Raw genomic sequence first — 7117 nt, forward strand, 5'->3', positions numbered from 1 at the left:
TACCCAACCCCAAATTGGAAGATCCCTAAAATTCAGCACCGGGACCACGTGCCCGGATTCTGGAAATTTTTGAAGAAAGTCGTTACCCATAACCTCACGAACTCAAATATATAATTTTCACTCAATTCCCTTAACCATATTCATGGTTAAATCCCATTTTTATTGAAACCTAGATTTTTCAACTAAACCCATGATTTTACAAATTTTACATGTTAAAATCTACCCATAATCTTTGTATTTAACTCACATTGTATAGAAAGTACTTACCTCAAAGTTGTTAGGTGAATACCCCTCTCAAGAAGCTCCAAAATTGCCCCAAAAGTGAGAGAAATGGGTTGGAAATGGCTTAAGTCCCGTAATAAATGAAGCTTACTGCCTCCAAGACTTCCGCTTCTACAGTAAGCACGTCGCACCTGCGCCTTCCCCCGCTACTGCGATCGTCAGCTTCGCACCTGTGCCTCCGCAGGTGCGGTCCTCCTACCACTTCTGCGATTCCTGGGCAGCCTTTGGATGACGGCTTCTGCAGTTGCTGGCTCGCTTCTGTGAGCTCGCACCTACAGCTAGACCTGCACAGGTGCGATTACACCAGAAGCTTGGTGCTTCAGCTGTTCTTCCAAGTCCAAATGAGTTTCGCGCCTCGTCCGATTAACACCCGAGGCCCTGTCCAAACATACCAACAAGTTTTAAATCATCAAACGAACTCGCTCGAACCCTCAGAACGCATAAAACAACATTAAAATTATGAATCACACCCCAAACCATATTGACTTAACTTATGAATTTCAACTTCTTCCAACTTACTACGAACACGCCGAAATATACTTAAACTACTCGGAATGACACCAAATTTTGCGTGCAAGTCTCAAATCACCATATTGAACTATTCCCAGGCTCGGAATCTTAAACGGACCTCGATAACACTAAAACTTATTCCAAAGCAAATTTAAAGAACTTTAAAACCTTCAAGGTGCCAACTATCAATATTAAGCAATGAAACTCTCCCAGGTCATCCAAAACCCTATTCGAATGTACGCCTAGGTCTAGAATTATGATACGAACCTATTGGGACTGTCAAATCCTGATTCTGAGGTCGTTTACTCAAAATGTTGACTCAAATCAACTTTGCCTTATTTAGCCAACATTAAGGAACCAAGTGTTCCAATTTTAACCCGAACCCTTCCAAATCCCGAACTAACCATCCCCGCAAGTCATAAAATAGCACAAGACATACGGGGAGTCTTATTTAGGGGAACAGGGATCTAATAAATAAAATAACCGGTCGGATTGTTACACATAAATTCATAAGTCATATATGAGGAAACCCAACCTGGGTACTAGAGATCCTATAACCAGGTTCAATGGGAAGAACGAATCATATGATGGCTTGGTTTGAAATGCACTATTTTTATTATTGTTTCATCCCTATGTTGTGAGTGTATTTATCCTGTAATGATTTGCGAGGTTAAGTTTTATTAACTCTTAATGAAATCTGTAGCTCGTATGAGTGGGGTGTTAGAGCTACAGGAGCACCCTTGACAAATTTGACCTACGTGAGTGTGGAAGTAGGCCGTTTCCTATGAGAATTGGGCTTGTTCTCAAAAATACTTATGAAAACCGGGATAGCACAGGGCCGTAATGTGCTGGTTAATAAAGCTCATGTCAACACCTTGATTATTATGTGCAAGTAGTGATAATTTATTTTGCTAAAGTAGTCATAGTTCAAGTCTGAGACCACTACTGACTCTGGAGTAAAGATCATGATTTTACTAAGTAGAGGTTCAATGCAGAGCACACCTTCATTATGCATGATAGTCTCCCTTCAGCTGGTAAAATCTCTTATTTTAATATTAAAATGAGTGGGAAATGTTAGTATATTAGCATTTTATTATTAAAATAAAATATGCCATAATTCCCACTACTCCATGATGTAAAAAATGGCCATAAATCCCATAACTCCACTACTCCATGATCTAAAAAATGGCCATAACTCTTTTGTAACTCTTCTACCATGTTATACCACTAATTACATACTAATTTAACCATTATCGCATGTTCTACATGATTTCATAACTTATTACCCCACTTTGTTCCAATTTAATTCAAGAAAGAATTCCTACACCTATAAATAGGAGTCTTTCTTCCATAATATGGTGTGAAATATTGTAGAATGTGTCAATAAAGTGAGGTTAAAGTTTTGAAAAAAGAAGAAGAGAATTTTTACTTTTGTTGAAGGAAGGTGTTCATCTTGGTGGAGCTTTGGACTCAACAACTTGTCTAGAGTTTGTTTGAGTCATGCGACATGATCGGGCTGTTGTGTCCTAAGGAGACAAGTCAAGAGGATTACTGCTGGACTAGTGAAGACTTTGCTGCAGAGGGCTTGAATCTCCTTAAAGAGAGCGATATATCCGCGCCTTAGCCTGATGATATTTTATTTTCTTCATTTTTGTAACAACCCGGCGGGTCATTTTGAGAGTTGTAGCTCCGTTCGCCCATTTACTACTCATTTTGTGCTTTACAGTTGTTATATAACTTACTGGGTTAGTCGGTTCGGGTCCGGAGAGATTTCGAAATGATTTGGGATACTTAGTCTTAGGGTTGGGAACTTAAGTTGGAAAGATTGACCGGATGTCAACTTATGTGTAAACGACTCCGTATTTGAGTTTTGATGGTTCCGTAAGCTCTGTTGGGTGATATTGGACTTAGGAGCGTGTCTGAATCGTGATTTGGAGGTCCGTAGTTGAACTAGGCTTGAAATGGCGAAAGTTAGATTTTTGGAAAGTTTACAGGGAGTGGACTTTTTGATATCAGGGTCGGATTGGAGTTCCAGAAGCTGAAAAAGGTCCGTAGTGTCATTCGTGACTTGTGTGCAAAATTTGAGGTCATTCGGACGTGATTTGATATGTTTCGGCATCGTTTGAAGAAGTTGAATTTTCTTAGTTTCAAAAGGCTTGAATTGGGGTGCGATTCATGTTTTCGATGTTGTTTGAGGTGATCTGAAGGCTCGACTTAGTTTGAATGATGTTCTAAGACTTGTTGGAATGTTTGGTTGAGGTCCCGGGTGCCTCGCGTTGATTTTGGATGATTTTTGGACCAAGGTTTAAAGTTGAAGACTGCTGAAGTTGGGTTCTGCTGGTGTAACCGCACCCGCAGAGCTTTTATCGCAGGTCAGAGCTCGCAGGTGTAGGAAGGGCAGTTCAGATGTAAAGTTTTGGAGAGGTGTGAGCAGTGGCCGCAAGTTCGAAGGTTTTGCCGTACCTGCGTGACCGTAGATGCGGTTGGGGCACCGCAGAAGCAAGAATGGGCAGGGGAGCTGAGTCCGCAGAAGCGGACTGGATGCCCGCAGAAGCGTATCTGCAGGAGCGTTGTCACGCCCCAAACCTTGGGAGGCGTGGCTGGCACCCGGTGCCGCACTAGCCCGAGTGAACCATTCTGTAACTCATTCTTTCTTCGTTTCTATGTAACTATCATGGGCCAACAATACCACAACTCGTACTGTATAACTATAAGTGGGCAACACTGTGTCAGTAAACTATCATTCATAAAACATGAATACGTATGGGCAGTCAAGGCCTCTGACATACTGTACAAAATGAACCTCTGTCTATAAAGCCTCTAAGAGTATTAAACATCTAATGGGACAGGGTACCAGCCTACCTATAAGTCTTTATCAAAACTCTGACACGATGAATCATAGACTCGGGTGCACTCCAAATGAGGTGGAGCCTTACCGATCCTTCGGTGAATGTCAATCTCGTCTACTACGAGGGCTCGTCAAACTGATTATCTATACCTGCAGGCATGAATGCAGCGTCCACAACAAAAGAACGTCAGTACGAATAATGTACTGAGTATGTAAGGCAGAACTGAAACATAACCATAATGCAAATTAATTAAAGACATATAAGAATCAACCTGAATCTCTGAATTGCCATCGTATATGCATACTTATCATGCTTACATATATAATGCTTCTCTTTGAGACTATTTCTATTATCCATGTCGTATGATGCATGACTGACCAACTGATCAGTGGTAACTGCCCGGCCGGCCGTAGCTCGGTGATAAATGCATGAGTGCCGACTGGCCGTAGCTCGATGGTAAATACGTAACTACCCAACCGGCGGTAGCTCGGTGGTAAATGCATGATTGCCTGACCGACCGTAGCTCGGTGGTAAATCAATATGCATGACTGCCGAACCGGTGGTAAATAATGATACATAACTGCCCAATCGGTGGTAACTGCCCGATCGGCCGTAGCACGATGGTAAATGCATGAAGATGCATGTACATGTATCACATTATTATAAACATTAACATCTTTATCAAATACCTCAATAGGTAACTAGATACATACTTAGACATGCTTGAATATCACTTTACGGGAATGAAAAACATAGACACCCTTAACTGCTAAGAGTAGAACCACTTATGGAATAACATTACGTTTATGTATCGTTACGTGGATCATGCCAAAAGTAAAGAAGGGATAGNGGGGGGGTTAAGCCATCCACAATATTTGATTATTCGAAGAAATTTAATTAATCTTCCACTAAAAAAATTAATAATTACCCAATTACCCACATAATTAAGAATTATCTCAAATTACTTGAAATGCTACTCACTTTTAACATTATATATCCTACTATCATGGTCATGTGGTACCATATAAAATCAATACATACACTATTATTCCATTAAAATATCCATGTAAAAACGTACATATATTTTCTCAACTTTTAATTTTCCTAAAGAGTAAAAACTTTCGTATGCTTAATTCTTAAAATGGTGAAAAGATAACCTTATTTTCTTGTGAGACACTAATTTTTATATTTACAATAAAGAAAATCATATAAACTTTCTCATATTATGTGCATAATTGAACGTAGTAATATTAATAACTATATAAAATCATATTTTTTTCAAACTTTTTTACAAAAATGTTCCAGTCAAATTATCATATCAAATGTATATAACGATACCAATATTGTTAAAATTACGGGGTCTTATAATAGTCACAAATCCTATATAACCTCCTGAATGAGCTTAATCCCTTCAAGCTCATATGGATTACTACGACTTATACCAATATTAAAGTACGGGATGTAACATCCTTCTCCACTTTAGAACATTTGTCCTCGAATGTTAACTCTTATAGATTTACAAAATTTTCACTAGGGTCTCCTCTGTAAATTAAACTAAAACCCAAACTATATCTGAAGTCTTGACTATTCATATCTTTTTGTACTTGAGTATCTCGTATCTTCTTCACCTTTACCTTACTTACCTTTCAACCTCGCATCGTATCTTCTGTTACTTTCATAACCTCCTTCAACATAGGTGGAAATTACGCCTTAAAGCTCTACTGTAATACCTGCACCTCTAGTGCATACAAAACCTGGTGAAAACTTCATACTGACTTCTTACGGCTTCAGCTCTATGGCACGATCTGGAAACAAAAGAAGGGTAACATTTTTTAAATGCCCTATAGCCTCTCAATTATAAGTGTGGCGCGCAACACACCCATAAGTGAGACTCTACTAGGCACGGCTTTGTAGACTCCCTAGGACACGACCCCCTCTGATACCACTTTTGTCACGCCCCAAACCTGGGGAGGCGTGGCTGGCACCCGGTGCCGCACTGGCCCGAGCGAACCATTCTGTAACTCATTCTTTCTTCATTTCTTGCAACTATCATGGGCCAAATGACCACAACTCGTACTGTATAACTATAAGTGTTGCCAGTAAACTTTTGTTCTTAAAACATGAATACATATGGGCCGTCAAGGCCTCTGACATACTGTACAAAATGAACCTCTGTCTACAAAGCCTCTAAGAGTATTAAACATCAAATGGGACAGGGTACCGGCCTACCTATAAGTCTTCACCAAAACTCTGACACGATGACTCATAGACTCGGGTGCACTCCAAATGAGGTGGAGCCTTACCGATCCTTCGGTGAATGTCAATCTCGTCTATTATGAGGGCTCGTCAAACTGATTATCTATACCTGCAGGCATGAATGCAGCGTCCCCAACAAAAGAACGTCTGTACGAATAATGTACTGAGTATGTAAAGCAGAACTGAAACATAACCATAAATGCAACATTAATTAAAGACATATAAGAATCAACCTGAATCTCTGAAGTGCCATCGTATATGCATAATTATCATACTTACATATATAATACTTCTCTTTGAGACTATTTCTATTATCCATATCGTATGATGCATGACATGCCCAACTGATCAGTGGTAACTGCCCGACCGGCTGTAGCTTGGCGGTAAATGCATGAGTGCCCGACTGGCCGTAGCTCGATGGTAAATACGTAACTACCCAACCGGCGGTAGCTCGGTGGTAAATGCATGATTGCCTGACCGGCCGTAGCTCGGTGGTAAATGAATATGCATGACTGCCAGACCGGTGGTAAATAATGATACATAGCTTCCCAACCGGTGGTATCTGCCCGACCGGCCGTAGCACGGTGGTAAATACATGAAGATGCATGCACATGTATCACTATATTATAAACATTAACATCTTTATCAAATACCTCAATAGGTAACTAGATACATACCTAGACATGCTTGAATATCTCTTTAGGGTAATGAATAACATAGACACCCTTAACTGCTAAGAGTAGAACCACTTATGGAATAGCATTACGTTTACGTATCGTTACTTGGATCATGCCAAAAGGAAAGAAGGGATAGGCTTAACATACCCGAGTCGATTCTCTTGATAATCCCTCTAACACTAGTTAATTGCGACCAGACACGTGACGGCAAGATCGGAGTAATGAAAAATTCGTATGATATTCTTGGGAAAGGTTGCACCGTACTCCCTTAGAATCGCAAAAATCTCGCGATACAGCTTCGACCATTGTAAATCACGTACGCAATCTCTCTGAAATGTGATACTGTATCTTCTAATCTTAAGGGAGGATAAGCAAAGATTAGCTTGTACTCCATCAAGATTTGAACGTCACCGTCTTTTTCTCAACCAAAGATATTTTCCGACATGTTTTTTTAGTTGATAATAGCAGCAGCCAGAACGGATAGTCATTAGTCAGTACACCTTGACTCATCTTATTGCCTTTACAAAGGGCTCAAAATCAGTT

Source organism: Nicotiana attenuata, chromosome 1, assembly GCF_001879085.1.
Source record: "Nicotiana attenuata strain UT chromosome 1, NIATTr2, whole genome shotgun sequence".
NCBI classification, from domain to species: Eukaryota; Viridiplantae; Streptophyta; class Magnoliopsida; order Solanales; family Solanaceae; genus Nicotiana; species Nicotiana attenuata.